Source organism: Camelus ferus, chromosome 8 (genome assembly GCF_009834535.1).
Source record: "Camelus ferus isolate YT-003-E chromosome 8, BCGSAC_Cfer_1.0, whole genome shotgun sequence".
Classification (NCBI taxonomy): domain Eukaryota; kingdom Metazoa; phylum Chordata; class Mammalia; order Artiodactyla; family Camelidae; genus Camelus; species Camelus ferus.
The window spans coordinates 17309488-17327483 of NC_045703.1; the positions used below are offsets into that span (position 1 = coordinate 17309488).

The following is a 17996-nucleotide window of genomic DNA, read 5'->3' on the forward strand; positions in this document are numbered from 1 at the left end:
CAGATCATACCTGAGATCATAAATATTCATTCCTCTGATTAAACTGTTCAGAATCTAAGAAAACATTTTTCCACACCCTTGCATTCTGTCCTCAAAATGAAATGTCACAACTCTGTGAGTAGTGCTATCTCAGAGTGCTGGAAGGATCTAAGCAGCAGAGTGTTTGGGTAGGTGGGAAAAATGTTACCTCAGTAAGAACTCAACAGCTTCTTGTACTACAATGTTTCATTTCCCAGTTGTGGTAAGAGTCGTTTTTTGTTCTCTTTCTGTTCCAAAGTGTAGTTCTGCAGGCACTCACAGATTAGCATAGTATTAGCAACACTGCATGAGGCACCTGGAGAACATTCTGCTCTCTTAAAGAATTAAACTCTTAGATTTGTCTAAGTATAGGTCTAGATAGAACATGTGCCTTGACAATGATTCCTGTCTTACAAGTAGAGGGACATTGAGCATTTCAAATGAAAATTATTTTATTAAAATAGTTAAAATTTTATATTAAATTTTATATTTACTTGAATAATTTTAAAGTTCAATATTTATTAAGATTGAATTTTCTATTTAATGGAAATTAATAATTTCTAATATAAGAAAAATAACTTAAAAAGCATATAAAGATAGTTTTAATTTTTAGATTTTCACATGTAATTTATATTATTAATAAAAATATTTAGTTTTAATAGTTTTTTTGTACTTGAATACAACTTCATTTCTTCCTAACATTTTCAGTAGAACAAAAGATGTAATGGTTCTGATTATAATATAAGAATAAGGATATGCTTTCCTGCTGTAAGATCTTCATGTGGTCAAGGATCAGGACGTTTTAGTTTTCTGTATTTTCTCACTTTCCTTCAGTTTTTGTATTTTGCTGTTGCTGTTTACATGAAATAATTCATTGCCAACTGTTCTTCTGTAATTGCATTCTCTCTCATTCATATAATAAGTAAACGTGCAATGATAAAATCAGAAAGAAATTATAAGGTGGAAAAAGAGTTGTAAAATAATTGTGGAAAAAAAAAAAAGAGAAAAGAATGAGGCAAAAGGGGTGGTGAAACCAGAAAGTTAAAAAAAAAAAAAAAAAAAGCTCCCCAGAACACGTTAATGAAGAAAATAGAGAAAACACACGAAAGCTAATACCATTCCAGAATGGAGCAATGCAGAGTCTTAACTGCTCTCTAGACGCTGTCAAATCACTTAACTATCTGGCCTTCTGCTCCCAACAAAATGTAAGGTTCGACTGGGTTTCAAAGATCACTTTCATTTCTAACATTTCACAGTTTGAGAGAACAGAACAGATATAAATTAGAATAACCATAGTATGTGAATTATAGTTGGTGTAAATTTACTAATTACAATTTCAGAAAACTGAATGTATCTACTCAATAATATATGAAAAGATAGAACGTATCCACTGCAATATGACTTACTAAAGTTGTTTTAAGACTTATGACCAGTCTATAATTTTTACTTGTTAGGATAAGGATTTTGAATCTAGTTAAGTATCTCCCATTACTGGGTCCTAAATGTCCCTCTTAGGTTTTATAGCTAAGGACACATAGTTATAAACATGAACAGCTTATAACATAGCTATAAGCATGAACAGTGTCAAACTATCTGAACTTGAGGTTAAATTTAAGATCACTGGCAGAGTGATCATTATATGTCACTTCTTTTTTCCTCTCCTGATGTTGTAAGAATAAACCCTCAATTCATAGTGGGAAAATCACGCATACTCACAATCAAACCCACTCATCTACCAGTACAATGTTGGGAGGCTTTGTTTGGTCTTCTCGCTCTGGTTTCCTTGGAGACGTGTCTCCCATTCAGTCTTCTATAGTTGAGCCTCCCACTGGATTCGTTTTCTCCATCGTATACATAGCCCTTGTACTTCTCTTGAGCACTTAATGAAATTGGAATTAAGGAAGCCTTTGTGTAATCATCTGTTTGATGCCCAACTTCTTTACTTGATTTCACCTCTTGGAGAGGCAGGGGCTGAGAACTTGCTTCACCTGTGCTGTCTCCTAGCACCTCGCACAGGACACAGTACATGAATGCCTTGTCACATTTCCAGGACCTAGAGAAGAATGCTGATTCTACCAGCTCCACTGTCTCTCGTGCACTTTTCCAGGTAGCGTCGTGCTTGCTGATGTTTCCTTTCCACTTGTTACTTTGCATCCCCCTAGGGAACTCCATTGCCGATACCCTGAGGCCTTCACCAATGCCAAACTGATGCTTTGTTCTCAGGAGTCCTCAGGACTCTGAAGCAGTTAATTCTGCATCTGTCACAAAAATGGGGAGAATACCTCTCAACCCCTTTTAAATTACATTTTGCACCCTGAATATCTTTTTAGTAAAAATAGTTCTTTCCACTCTTTCTCACAACACAGTTTACTCAGGACTCAGATCAGAATTCTCTGGTAAAGAGAGAGAGCATGTTTATTTGTACATATGTGCATGCATGCGTGTGAGTATTCTCCAGGTAAGAGTAGTGCTGCGTCGACATAAATAATCAATAATCAATAATCAATAATAAGAATAGGAAAGAGTTTTATTTGAGCTAAACTGAGGACTAGCATGGAAGCCCGCTTCCCAGATTACTCTGAGGCACTGCTCAGGAGAAGCAGGGTTTCCAGCACAGTTTTGTATCTTGTCAGAAGAAAGAACATGAAACAAGTCAGGGATACATTTCTTTCAGGTTTCAAAAAAGGACAGACCAGTAGGTACAAAGTGAGTCAGTATGGCCTTGACGCCTGAGAAGGGACCTTATCATCAAGGGAGGACCAGGATTGTCAACCTGGGAATGGGGGCATTTAACCTTTGTTTTAACATAGGCATTCTTTACTTCTGGTCAATGTGCCCTTTTCTTTAATAATTAAAGCAGATAGACAATGTATGTTTGACAGGCCACAAATAGGCTGTTTCAGTTAGCACAAAATTCCAGTTAACTCATGTATAAGCCAGAAAGACTTCTCCATATCTCACTGTGTGAAAATTTCTTTTATCAGGTGGATATAAGAATAAACCTAAGTGACAGGCACAGGGCCCCTTGTTTAAAATTGCCTCTGCACTTGCATTAGGGAGTTTTTGCTTTAGGCCACGTTTATATATCTACCTCCTCTTCCTACACATCCTTCCTCTACGGCCGATCCATAAGGGGCTCCAGAAGTCCCCACATGGCCTGAACATGCTGTGGACACATCCTACCCTCAGTCTTGGATCGCACACTGCCTGCCTGCCAAGGGCAGAGGAGAGGGCACCCGGGCTTTGCTGCGGCAGGTGTTTGTGGACCATCAGTTTTGTGATATGACGTCATCATCAAACACTTGGTGCCTCTGCCTTCAGCAGCTTCTGTTCATTAGCTATGATATGAAATAGATGTGAAATCAACATCTCTAGGATCACTTCTAAAATATTTAGTTGGGTATTTATTTGTAAAGCCTCCAATAGCCAGGAATTAAGCACAATCATCATCCCTCCTATTCCAAACTACACAGCTGCTCAACCCTTGTGACCCTTGACAGGCCTCAGACATTCTTCATTTTCGGGTCATTCTTGTGTTAAATGACAATGAAGGACCACGAGTTTTCTCAGTCCCCAAGTTCTCATTCTATTCTCAAACACAAGTCCATTGTTTCCATAATTATATTCATAGCATGTAATATTCATTATAGAAATTTTTAAATGCTTAGAAGTATAAAGAAGTAAAAAAAATGTACAAAACTATTAACATTTTGGTATTTGTCCAATGTTCATTCCTTTGTAAGACCTGTGTACATCTTTTTCTATGGCTCTTTTCACTTGATATTTGAGAATATTTTCTCATACTAATAAATATTAATCAAGATCATTATTCTTAATGTCCAGACGGATGACTGGATAAAAAAGTTGTTGTATATTTATACAATGGAATACTATTCAGTCATAATAAAATAATGTCTTCTGCAGCAACATGGATGGACCCAGAGATTGTCACATTAAGTAAAGTAAGCTAGAAAGAGAGAAAAATGCCATATGATATCACTTATATGTGGAATCTAAATAAAAAAGTGACAAATAATCTTATTTACAAACAGAAACAGACACAGAAAACAAACTATGGTTACCAGAGGGGAAGGGGACTGGAATGCATAAACTAGGAGTTTGATATTTCCATATACTAACTACTATGTATAAAATAATTAAAAAACAAGTTTCTACTTTATAGCACAGGGAACTATATTCAATATCTTGTAGTAACCTATAATGAAAAAGAATATGAAAAGGAATATATGTATGTTTATATATGACTAAAATATTATACTGTACACCAGAAATTGACACAACATTATAAGCTGACTATGCTTCAATAAAATAATTTTTTAAAAAAACTATGGCCCAGTACATCATATTCAAACATCAGAAAATCAAAGACAAAGAAAAAAATCTTGAAAGAAGCCAGAGGAAAATAGCACCTTACCTATAGAAGAGCAAAAATAAGAATTATATCTGACTTATCAGAAAGCATACATGCAAGAGAATGGAGTGAGATATTTAAAGTGTTGCAAGAAGAACACTACCAATGCAGAATTCTGTTCCGTACAAAATTATCCTTCAAAAGTGAAGGAGAAATAAAGATTTTCTCAAATAAAAATTGAGGAAATATTTTGCCAGTAGCTCTGACTTGCAAGAAATGTCAGAAGTTCTTTAAAGAGAGGAAAATGATAATAGGTAGAAACTCAGATCTATATAAAGAAAAGAAGAGCATCAGAGAAGTAATAATCAAATGTACCACTGTGGTGTGAGATGTGGATGGTGGGGGAGATTGTGCAATGTGGGGATTGCAGCACATGGGAACTCTGCACTTTCTGCCCAATTTTGCCGTGCACCTAAAACTGCTCTAAAAAATACAGTGTATTAATTTTTTGAAAAAAGTCAATATTACCCCAAGAAAGATCATTGGTCTTAATGGCTGCACCCAATAATAGATGTACCACAATTTCTTATTTCATTGTTGGATATTTGTTCATTTTTATTTGAAAATCAATAATGCACAGGGGACCCCCTCACACATACACACGCCCATTACCATGTATCACATCTCTCTGTCATGACAGCACTAGTAATCTTAGCTGACAACAGCACACATGTATCGAGATCCTCCTTTGTCCCAGGTTTCATGCTAAGGGCTTTACATGTACTGTCTTACCTATGTCTCACTACAATCCCTGAGATAGGTATTAGTTATATTTCCATTTTGTAAATGAGAAAACTATAGGGCCAGGAATTTAAATTACATTTGACTGTGGAACAATTTGGGGTTAGAAGCGCTGACCCTCTGCTCAGTTGAAAATCTGTGTATGACTTATAATCCTCCCTCAGTGTCCATGGATCCATCACATCCCAGGTTCCACATCTGCAGATTGAACTAACGCAGACTGTGTAGTACTATAGTATTTACTATGAAAAAAATCTGCATATAAGTGGACCCAGGTAGTTCAAACTGGTGCTGCTCAAGGGTCAACTGTAATAGTCACAAAGTCACAGAATCAGAAAAGGAATATACGTATGTATGTGTATGACTGAAGCATTATGCTGTACACCAGAAATTGACACAACATTGTAAACTGACAATACTTCAATAAAAACAAACAAACAAAAACCACTAAAAAAAAAAGTTAGTGATTTAACTAAAAATATTAAGCTGGTGCAATATTAGAGGATAAATAGAGAATCATTTCTAGAACCTTGAAGAGTCACTTAAAGAGGGCAACAGGTGCTTGAGGAATCCTAGGCGGCCAGGAGCCATTGTTTGGTTGCCACTGGGCATTTGTTCTCAAAGTTAAGGGAGACAGCAGAACCAGCAAAGAGCTTCGAAAACCTTTGGTTGAGGAGGGAGAGACAGAGAAGAAATGAGGTGATGGCAAGGGAAAGCCGTTTTCTGGGAAACAACGGAGACTTTTAAAAGACTTTATTAAGTTCTGCTGTGTGAGCTATAAAGAGATTTCTACTCCTCATGTCCTTGTTGACCTCGAGGAAAATAACTGCCTCTTTTGAATGCATATCAAGTTGAATCTGGTTTTAGAATTGTTTTGAAGTGCAAAGCCACCTTTAGGATGGGAGCAGAGAGAAGAGAAGCTGCCTGCTAGGGCCGGTCACATCTGGGTTACGTAAGTCTCCTAGAGTTCAGTCTATCTCCTTGTTATTCAGGACCTGGTTTTCCATTTCAGCCATGGTAGAAACTTAAAATATGACGACTTTGCACAGCTTGCCTGGCTAGATCTGCAATACTAGGAACTAATTAGAGATACCATTACAAAAATAACTTTGGTTGTTTTTTATAGCTAATAATGTTGATTTCTTGAATCCTTTCAGCCTTTCAAGGCATAGGTTTCTATAATATATTCTTTCAGCAAACCACTCATAATTTAATGTATTCTGTCCCTGATGTTTAGAATGTCAAACTACTTCCATTTGGGGGAAAAAAGTTTAATAGGTCCTAAGTTGAATTATGGAAGATTCATTTCATATTTTGTCCTACTTGAGACAAACTCAAATTTTTATTTTCATCTGTCTAGACAATCAGACATTTCATGGCTCTCCAAACACAAAGACAAGAAATTTTCTGGTCATTTTACACAGTCTCCGTCTGACAGTCATATTTTTGGATGCATTTTATTTGTTTCAGTAATGGAAATCAAAAAGTTGTGCCTTAACTAAGATGATTTCATAAGGAAAGCATCATTTCATGGTTTGATATTTTTGCAGGGATCTTCAAATATTTTCTTTTAAGTTTTGAACAAGTCATGTTAATCATTATTATGAAACAATGACTATGACACATCAACTGAAATTTCACATAAGTGCACAAGTATCAACTTCATCCTAATTGCACTATGCAAGTTTTTCAAGGAACAGAGGGTGATAGCAAATGCTGCTGAGGTGTTAAGTGAGATGAAGATGGAGAACTGAGCCCCCACTGGGCAGTGTGGAGAACACTGGTGACCTGAATAAGACATTTTACTGGAGCAGTGAGGAGATGCCTGATTGGAGGAAGCGCAGAAGTCAGCAGGATGAGGCCAAACAATAAGTAAAGACAACAATGCGAGAAGTTGCACAACAAAAAGCAGCAGGGAAGGAGGATGGGTCTGTGCAATCAAGGGAAGGCGTTTATTAAGATGAGTCACATGAAAACATGCTGATTCTATGATGGGCAAGACACACGACACTTATCGGAACACAAGAAGTTCCAGTCACTGCTGTAACGATTGATCAGCGCTCATGCCTTACATTGAGATGATTTGAGTATCAACCCTACCAATGCAAATTTATCAGAGAGGGAAAGTTTCAGTGACAGAGAAGACAGAAGAGTTAACTCAAAGTCCTTGAGTAGGTGAGAGGCTAGAGAAGAAGCTGAAGGGCTGGCCTTTTGTGCCAGCATGGCCAGGTTGATTATCTTACCTGCAGGGAAGACAGTGATAGGCACAGATACAGGGGGACGGTAGAGAAGAGGGGTGATGGGATAGTGAAGGATTTCCCTCTGGTTGTCATTGTTCTTTAAGCAGAGAAATAAGCTAGTCAGGTCATCAGCTGAATGTGAAAAGGGGAGGAGGAGCTGGAGGTCTGAGGAGGGAGCAGGAGGCTTCAGAGGAAGCCTCAGGAGACAGCCTGGTTTCTGTAGAGTGAGAAGAAGAAAATGTTCAAAGAAGTCGGTAAGTACATAGCAGATTTTGTGATAACAGACGGTGAGTCCCAGAGGAGCAGTGAGAGTTTAGGGCAGGGGTTTTCAAACTTGGCTCCATTCTAGAATCAACTGGAGATTTAAAATACACCAGTTCCTGAGCCCCTCACTAGATAAACTGAATCTAAAATTTGGGTTGGACTCAAGTATGACATTTTTTAAAAAGCTCCTCACACACATCTCTGTGCCACCAGAGCTGGGACCTGGCTGAGGGGCTGGGGGTGGTGTAGGAGTGGGAATGGATAGGGAGAAGGCAGAGAAGGCAGAGGAGGGATGGCTTGTGGGGCCCAGACCTCCTGATGTGGGGGAAGTGGGCAGTGGTGCAAGCAATGTGATGGTGAGATGCTCTTAATGAACTCTTCATCGTGCTCTATGTATTCATAGGCTATAAAACAAATATGTCATAGATATTCATGGCCCCTTCCTTTCCACGCTTCCATTTTTAAAATAAAAATACGTAAGAAACCCGCCGATGATGTAATCGCTGATAAGTAAGTTTTCTTCCAAAATTGGTTGTACTCCTAGGTACTTGATAATAAAATTGGTTTCATTCTATTCATTTTTGATATTTTTGAAAACCAAGAATAACATTTTACCCTACTGGGATAAAGAAAGAATATACGATTCATTTAAATTAGTTCTCATCTTCTCAATGAAAATGAAATGTCTATATAAAAAAGCATCTTAATTGACACAACATTGTAAACTGACTATAACTCTATTAAAAAAAAGCATCTTGTTCTTTTGGACTTTGAGAAAAGTTATCCTCTTCTATCTTTTCCTTCTCTCCTTCCTTCCTTCCTCTTTTTCTGCACCTGCTCCCAGATAACCCATCCTAGAAGAGACATGGGGTAGCCTACACTGTAGAGAAGAACAAGATTTCTCTGTCCCCTCAGTTGTTTGATTCCTTCCACTAGACATCATATTTGGGAAAGCAGGGATTTTATCCTGTTCTTCTTTGTATCCTTTCATGGATCACAGTCTTGACATAGTGGACTGTCTCAAAAAATTAAAAAAAAAATTGAATGAATAAGAGAATGAATGCCCTCCTCTGATCTTGCCAGAAGCAGGTCATTAATGCTTGACCCTGGCCAAACCAATGTTTTACTTATCTAAAAAAGCCTTTAATTTTTACAATAACTTCATTTGAACTTCTTTAAAGGACTTTATAATAGAGAATTGATGCTTCCGATGAGCAGGGAGTTAATTCCATCCTCTCTAGACATGTGTCAGCTCTCAAGCCAATGAAGCTCTATTGCAGTAAACAGCTTTGTCTCCTGTGCTGGCAGCCCTCACACTCAGAACAAATTTATGCTACTCTTAAGAGGGAGAACCATATTTTTCACTGTGAGTCAGGTATATGCATCACTGGCCTGAACATCCTCCCGACTAGAGATTGGTTATAAAGGATGGCAATTCCTCAGAGACATGAAAGGAAGCAATCGGAGAGGGTCAGGCGGCCTTTGCAGCAGTCTTCAGTGTGACTTTGCTTCACCGTATCTAGAACAGGCCACCCCACTTTTCTGAATACTTGCATTTAAAACAGCTGAAAATGAAAGTTGAAAAAGATATACATCTTTCTTCTCTCAAGACTGCCCGACCGTGCCAGGGTGGATGACAGGCGAGCCCGAGCCCCAGCTCCAGCACAGTGATGGTGGAATAAACCAGGAAGGTGTTGGACACTGACATTCTTGCTGAGCCCATGCTTTGGCTAGTGAGCCCAGGTCCCTCGGGGTTTGTGCTCACAGACAAGGAGAAGCAGACAACATTTCAAACAGATAGCTGCCTGGGAACAAAATGCCACATGTCACAAGTTAAGCAAAAAGGCTTATGTCATCTGTGTTGAAATACATTACTAGAGCATAAAGTCAGAAAACACATGAGAGTGACTTTGATTATGAACCCAAGAGAATTTCAGCAAGGCCTCCTTTACAGTAATAGGCTTTGTTTTTCCAGAGGCAGAAGGAGTATATTGAACAAAAATACACCTTTTTTTGGCAATGAGGGAAGCATTTAAGAATCAAGAATATTATAACCATATGCCTTTTGACTAAAATTTTTTTGTGGATGAGTTGGAGTGAAATCTTAATGCTGTATCAATCAATTCCCAAAGTCACAAAATAAATGAAAGACAGCATTTTTTTATTAAACTTTTATAATTGAAAATTTTAACAAGAATGGACGAAGCTTTGAAAGCAGAGCTTCACATTTTTAAAAGTTAATTTATGCTTATATAGCTCTCTGTCTAATGGTAAGATATAATCAAACTACAAACAAGAAAAATCTAAACAAAATCACTCCTATCTGTGTTTAATGTTTAGGAGGTTTCTCTTACCTTAATATTTACTTCAGGTTTACAACCTCAAAGATTATTCATAATGAATTTTAGCTTTAACGTGTTCTTCGGAATTGGGCACCTGTGATACATCATAAATTTATGCACAATAATAGCACCCAGCATTTATATGAAGCTTTTCGTCTTCAAAGCACATCATGCACATTAGGAAATTCATCGTCTCAACACCCTTATGAGGAGGGTAAATATTGTTATCTCCATTTTACAGATAGAGAAACTGAAAGAGACAAGTCATCCGTAGGCATAATTAGAAGGCAGCTTTAACTTGGTGTGTGTGATGGGGTTGTGAAATGTTAATATTCTACTTTAAAATTTATAAAACTAAGAGAGCGCTGAACTATTATCTTGAAACTCTTCTCTACCCAAATCCTTCCCCTTGCCCCAAATGCACATGTGTAGTCTCCAAATATGGTGTGAAGTTTAAAAATGAGTCAGAGAAAAGAGAAGAGAAAAAATGGGGAAAAAAGCTAACTCGCTATACTTAGCTGTAAGAGGCCCAACTTGTGTCTTGCTTCTTGCACTTACCCTATCAATTTGTTAAGCATTTTCTTCTTCATGTGTTTTTATGGAAAACTGAGGAGTCTTATGGTTTACAAGGCTGTCTCGTGAGACCCATTCACAATGCAATGATTTGTACTGAGTAACTTCAACATTCAAGGCACTAGGCAGCTATTTATATATTCTGTTATAGTCATAATATTATTTAAAGCATGTCAGTATGGCTGTTCTCCTGTCATGTTTGCTTATCAACATGTGATGCCCATGTCTGTGATGATACCGAAGCCGCTATAATGACAATGACATGTGAATTTACATTAGATGCCGTGACCTGTTGAGATGGGTGTTTTCAAAAACACAGCCTTGGAGCCCCAATGAACATTAAATGGCAAGAAAAGATCACCATTGTCTTAGGAACTGATTCCAAGGAAGAGATTTGTGTGCAGCTTTTTATTAGAGAGTGTTCATCAGAGGGAAAAATACCTACAAGAGAGCAAAAAGAAAACAAAACAAAACAAAAAAAAAACAACAGGATGAGACTGAGGGAGAAGCTGAGATGTGAGGCAGCAACAGCAGAGACTAAGGGGTGATTTGAAGCTGGGATGGGCCCTTAAAGTTGTTCCAATTCAAGGCAAGGAGCCTGGGCCTTGGAACCCAAAATCAACCAGTCCTAGGATTCTGGATGTCCCTGGGGCAGAAGCATAATCTGGGTAAGACAGCTTCCTTCAGCCAGAGGCACACTTTCAGAGAGGAAATCAATGCTGAGCTACCAACAGCCAGCAGTATCCGCTACAATAATGCCTTAGGTGTCCAGGTACAAAGCAACCTTTCCTCTGATTGTCTAGCCTGGAGATAAAGCCTGGGTTCCAGGAAGATTCTCATTATGCTCTGCGTCAATGCAGCCCTCAAAGGTGGCTGATCGAAGTGAAGAAGAGACATGAGAAAGATTGGGAGGGTGGGCACCCAGAATATACAGCACACAGGGAACATCCTTCTACACAAAACTACTGCTAAGTCTCTCTTCTCAACATGCCAGGAAGACAGAGTTAATTTCTGGGCCAAAGAAACCATGACCAAGACTCTGGACCCAACGGACTAAAGCTGGAATCAGTTGTTCCACAAAAAGTTACCTTGAGAAAAAAACACAATTCCCAGAAATATGAAGCTGAGCCAAAAATGAGAATCATGTAGTGTCAAACCCAGGGAAAGGAAGATCAAAAATGAAGTCTTGAGGACAGGAGTGGGCAGGAACACATTCAGGAATGGAATGAAATTAAAAATGAACTAGAACAAAGCAGACAGAAAATAATACAACCCTGGCAGAGTGTCATGAACTGTTTCAGAGTGTCTTCATTTTGTCCTTTTTGAAGGTTTTGTGTAGGCTGTGGTACAGGGTTAGGGCAGAATGTTATGGGATAGACTCTTACAGAAAAGAACTTCTTTCTTTCTTCTTTTTTTTTCTTTTAATGGAGGTACTGGGGAATCGAACCCAGGACCCCATGCTTGCTAAGCATGCACTCTACCACTGAGATACACCCACCCCTGGAAAAGGACTTTTATGTGTAAAAGAAGACACTTACTTGCTGAATATTCATCAACTTTTAAGTTTCACCCAGAAAATACACAAAGCCCATGATATGAAGAAGAAAGGCAAGTTCAAACATGTTAATGAGAGAGCTATAGGGAAGGAGAAGTGAAGTTAAGATTGAAAATCATCTGGCTGTTTTTATGAAACTGTTCTCCTCTGTCATCGGAAAATCCGTAGATGGGATCTGGGTGCCTGGATAAAATGAGGACAAACAGCTCTGTTTCTTTATCTCCTAAAGGAAGCAGAACACTCACATCTCATTGATAAGCCTCCTGCTTTTTTCAAGCAGAATACTGACCATGAGGTCAGCCGAGAGATTTCTGCAATTGAATTTCTTCAAAAAATGTTAGACCTTGTAAATTGCTTTAATATTGTATGCTCTGAAACTTAGTACAAAGAAAGCAATTGCTCAGAGAAGCCTCGAAATAAAGGATCTGTTACGAGGAGTGTGTAAATGAGCTTTCGGTGGTTTAAAGAGGTCTTTCCATTGGACCTGTTACGGGCTCCTACAGGGCTCACAGAATTTCCTAAAGTGGGAAAGTTATTTCAAATACTAGTTCCTATTAACCTGATACCTGTTTTATTCGGTGCATCTGACCTCTGAGCTTGACAATGACTCTTCCGAAGTGGAAGCTTAAAATGCCATCTGTAGCATAAAATATAAGGTATGTGGGTGTTATAAAAGCAGCCTGTCCCCGTGATGGGATGGCTCTGGGGAGAGTTCACTACCCACAGGATCTTTTATCTGTGCATCAGTTCCCGGCAAGGGCAGTTTCAGAGTGACCTTCAATACACATCAGCTGTGAAGTCAACGTGTGCTCTTTGTTGGGAGTTTAGCGGACAAGTAGCTTGTGGCCAAAGTTCCTGGCACAGTTTGTCCCAACTGGCCCTCTGTTTCCAAACCCCAGCAAGGAAGCCCAGAACTGAAATAGCTGGAGAATATTCTAGTCTCCCGGCTCAATAGAGCAGATAAAGTAGACCACAGATATTACAAATGAACTAAGGTAACAGATAACACCATTCTTCAAAGGCAGGGGTGGAGAAATAGTGGATTCAAACTTAAAAAAAATACTCAGTAAAATGCATTTTAGGGGACTTTTGATTTCTTAGTAATAACACATCTTTATCATGCAATGAAAAAAATTAATCAGGAGTCATACACTTTCATAGCTGGAGGAGGACTTCAAGATGGCCTTATGCTCTTTTTTCTAACCAACAAAGATTTGCCCAAGGTATCTCAGCTACTTAGAGGCTGGCTTCAAACTAGAAAGCAGGTTTTCCAGAAACTTCCAGTCGGAGTTCAATGCTACCCAGCCCCTAAACACGACCCCTCACTGAAAGAACTTCCTGTGAGGCTATAACCAGTAAGGGAATTGGGTCTCCAGGTTTGCTTTGTTTCAGTCCCAGTCACTGATGAGAACCCGTGCACTTACTGGGATTGAAACATTGTAAATGTAGTCAGAATACATCAAGTTGGCAAGCTCTTACCAAAGTCAGAACAGAGGCTTTTACTGATTGTTCTGGTAGCCCTGGCAACCTAATACAGGGCAGTTAGCTAAGGAACATGTGGACTCACCCTCCTCCTCAAGCCCCCTCCACGCCTGACAGCAGATGCATTGCTAAAGGAAGGAAAAGTGGAAGACAGCTAACATGCCAAACTGTCCTGTCCCTCACCCCTTAGGGGAACAGTTCACAGAGCATCACAATTAGTACCAAAGCTCATGGAAATTCACAGAAGCCTCAAATTAGTGAAGTCAAGAGTATGGAGGGGAAGGCAGAAAACACGGTTTTTTTTTTTCTTTCTTGCCTCAGTGCCTGATCTGCTAAATAAAACACTTACACTTTCATCTTTTGACTAATATTAAGAAAAAGCTGAGCTACAGACACCTTAAAAAGGGGGAATGTATGACAATTCTACTTTGAAATCAATTTCCTTTCTTCTGTTTTTGCATGCATGTTATTTATTTAAGAATGCTTATTTCTTTAAATAGCAAATAATCATTTAACCTGACGCAAGCTGAATGTCAGTTTCATATTTAAGTAAAAACAGAGTACTAAAAAACCCCACAGAGTCTGGTCACAAGGAACATGTTTGAAGTTTTGCTCTGTGACAAGAATATAAAGTATTTCAATATATTATATTACTAAATACATAACAGATAGCAGAGCATTACCCCTGGAAGTTAAGTTCAGACAAATGACCTTGAATCCTTTTAAACATTATACATTGATCAGTGTGGCTATAAAAATAAACATAAATTTCCTGGGATACAAAAACTAATCATTTTAAATTTGAGAGGAAGAGGTGAGAGAAATCCTATGAAGAAGGAAATATACTCAAGAGGGGAGCAGAGCTGGGGTACAGGGAGGAAAGTGGTCCTTCCTAGGCTTCTTTTATTGTGGTTAAAAATGCGTGACATGAAATGTATCCTCTTAACACATTTTTAAGTGTCTAGTTTTGAATATGCATTTGGGAAATCTAGAGGTTGTCTGAGATGCCACATTTAATGGCCTGCCTGCTATTTCTTTTACTTTTATTTATTTATTTTTGTGAGGGGATAACTTGTTTGTTTGTTTATTTTACTGGAGGTACTGGGTATTGAACCCTGGGCTTTGTGCATGCTAAGCACACATTCTGCCCCTGAGCTGTACCCTCCCCGCTCTGCCTGTTATTTCTGTGTGTAAAGCTGAGCCTCCACCGGAACCCAGCCCTCAGAGAAGTGCCCCTGTAAGTGAAAACTCAGAGTCGCACTTGTACGTGGAAATGTACCTTTTCTATATCATCAGCAGACCGTTTAGAATTAGGGTGCCAGAGTTAGGAAAGTGAATCTGGAAGGATTCTGTGGCCACTGAGGTGCCCCTTTTCCTTCTTGAGGAACTACTTCATCCTCATCAGCATGTGTGAGAGTCATGCCCAGAGCTGTGCTTCTAAGAGTCCGCATTCCTCTTGATATAATCTTCACATTTCATGTTAGAACACTTATATTAATATTTTTTTGTGGGGAGGGTATAGCTCAGTGGTAGAGCACATGCTTAGCATGCACAAAGTCCTGGGTTCAATCCCCAGAAACTATAGTAAAAACAAAATAAATAAATAAATAAACCTAATGATCTCCCCTACTCCCCAAAAAAGAATTAAAAATAAGACAGCTCAAAAAAAAAAAAAAAAGGATCACATTAAACAAAATATTTTTGACCAGCTTACATCGTTTATCTTCTTAATGAATCAGCTTTACCTGCTACCTTTCAACACCCAGACTTTTGGATCCAAGAACATTTTCATACTCATTCAGCTTCAACACTAACAGCAAAGATGTGTTCCTCCTTCCCTCACCCCCAGGAAATGACGAACACCCCCCTTCTAAGTGCTCACTAACAGAAAGGAGTCAGCAGCTCAACGGCGTTGTCTCTCATTTTTCTCAGAGCTTTAACAGGGAGTCCTACCCCACTGCAAAGGTTAAGTTACACAAGAATGTTTTTAGACATGATTTACAACCATCTTGGGTAGAAACTGTTATCATTATTCTAAGGTTTCAGCCTCAATAAAACCCAAAGTTTTAGTTATTTCTCATTTTTCAAACAAGTGAGTGGGACGGGATCCTCTGGTGTCTTCAGCAATAGAGCAATAGGGCTCAAATCCCCTCCCCACAAGAAAAAAGCTCCCTCAAGGTGACAGATGATTCAGAACATCACAGTCCAATTTGGAGCTTACTGTATTTAATGTGTTCTGTTCTACTTCCTTTCACCGACAGACAGAAGACAACACACTTTGGCCCCAAAAGCAGAAAGAGTTTACATGTCTAGTTCACCTTGTTCTGAAAGGGAAGGCCTTCCCTCCCATCCCCCACCTTCCTCTTGCTCTCCTGCGTAATTACGAATGAATTGTACCTCCTGGTCTCGCCCCAGGGTTTGAGATGACTCCTTATCTCATCTTTCTTCTGATGTTATCTTTTTCTTTTCATGGGTGATGATAATAAAAATTACCGTGTAGGAAGTACTTCTTAGAAGCTGGGACCATTTTAAGTGCTCGCCATTTTTGAATGGAATAAATCCTCACCGTAAGTCTGAGTGGAGGGGAAAACAGTAGCCCCATTTTATGACATGAGGAGTCTTTGGGAACAGAAATGTTATATGCAGGTGCTCAATGTCAAGTAGTTCATAGTGGTGGATTCAAAGCCAGGCAGTTTGATTTCAGCATTCTGATTCATAGCACTGCCACTCTGCCGTACTCATCCCACCACCCCACCCTTCAGTCTTCCTCCCGAAGACCTCCCTTCTCCTTCACCCTCCATCTCTCATACTCTCTTTTCTGAGGGATATATATACCTCTTCCTTTCTTCCTTCTGGAGGGGACTTTAAACAATAATCAAAGTATTTGGCCATCTTAAGCAGAATTTGACATTGATGAGGATGGAGGGTAGAGATGGATTGCAAGAGTTGGCATCTGTACCTGCCTCTTGAATCTGGGGCTCTCGGTTGGGTAGTCTTCTTCACAGCAGCATGCTCAGTTCGTGCAGTGTATGGCAGAGCTATCAGTTTCTGGGATCTTCCTCCCCTTTCCTTTCTGAGGTCTCATTCTCCAACATAGGAGCCAGAATAAGGAACAGAGAAGCAGGGAACATCTTTTGTAATTAGGTACCTGGCAGTGGTCAGCAGTGTTCCACGGCCACTCTCTACTTTGTCTGGTTCCCTCTGACACCATCATGGAGTTTTGCATAGATCCTATGTGTGGTTCAGCTTCATACTAGCAGTTTTTGTTACTAAGGACCCCCTCGGAGAGGGGAAGTATGATCATCCTTTAGCCCTACAAGGAGACTAAGTCCCCAGCCCCCTGTCTGGTGAGGCCACACCTTGCTTGTCCCCTTGGAAAATCCTTATGCAAAGTGAAAAATGCCTTCACTTGTTCACTGTAAATGTGAATTTTTGAGATTAGGTTTGCACAAAACAGAATGCATCTATACTTTATTTGAAACTAGAGCATGCTTTGCTACTAAATTCAATTTTATTAATTCTTAAAGCCATAAAATATTTTCTATTCAATGAATGATAAACATAGCAGAAAATCTATTACTATTTAGAGGGAAACCGTGCTTCATTTAGGCTGGCTGCGGGTCTGTCCATTGCAGTGTGGGCAAGGAAAAGCAGGCAGTAGTGTATGTGGCGTTTGTCTTGTGTGACTGAAGTTGAGAGCTCATTACTTACAGACCTCCATTCAGTTAGCCTTTCATTTTGAGGGTGAAAGAAATAAGATGTAAAGATGTTCTACCTCCAGGTACAACCAACACTATTGCACATGGGTAAACATGCCTGAATCGGTATATAGAAAGTCTCTAAAATGCCTTCTACATCAAGTAGAGATTCATAAGCTTGGCTTTTTAAGAAAATGTTGCTTTCCTGAGCTCATTATGCCATTTGGGTTTGAGGAGATGCCCTGAGTGTGCCTTGGTTTCCGTGTCTCCCTGTCCCACACCTACCGTGTGTACAGCCCACGCTGGTCTGGTACTCATGCCTCTTCCTTGGCAGGTGACTGATGACCTGGCCCCACCTCCACCATCTTTTCTCCCACTTTCTAATTGTGAGGCTGCAATTTTCTTGCCCTCTTGTGTTCCTAGAACACAAATGACACCTTGGTTCAAGGCCAGTAAGAACGTTCAGCCTTTTACAACAAAATCCATGTCCTTCTTGGAGATGGCTGGGAGAATTTACAACGCTACTGAAGGAAATCAAAGATAATTCCTAAACAAAGTCAGACACACTTGGACAAGATTCAAATGAAGAATCCGTTGACCCCATATAAAGACATGGGATTCTTCTGAATGTATATCGTGTTCTAGGCTTAA

General features: G+C 39.3%; 1 long non-coding RNA gene across 1 annotated transcript; it reads right to left on the minus strand.

Annotated features, from left to right (window-relative positions):
* Positions 1-4052: 4052 nt before the first annotated feature.
* On the minus strand, positions 4053-17434 carry LOC116665276. The gene is made up of 3 exons (XR_004321811.1): positions 17423-17434; positions 15966-15971; positions 4053-4234 (listed from the first exon to the last, which is right to left on the minus strand). It is a non-coding gene; the product is annotated as an uncharacterized LOC116665276 (long non-coding RNA).
* Positions 17435-17996: the final 562 nt, after the last annotated feature.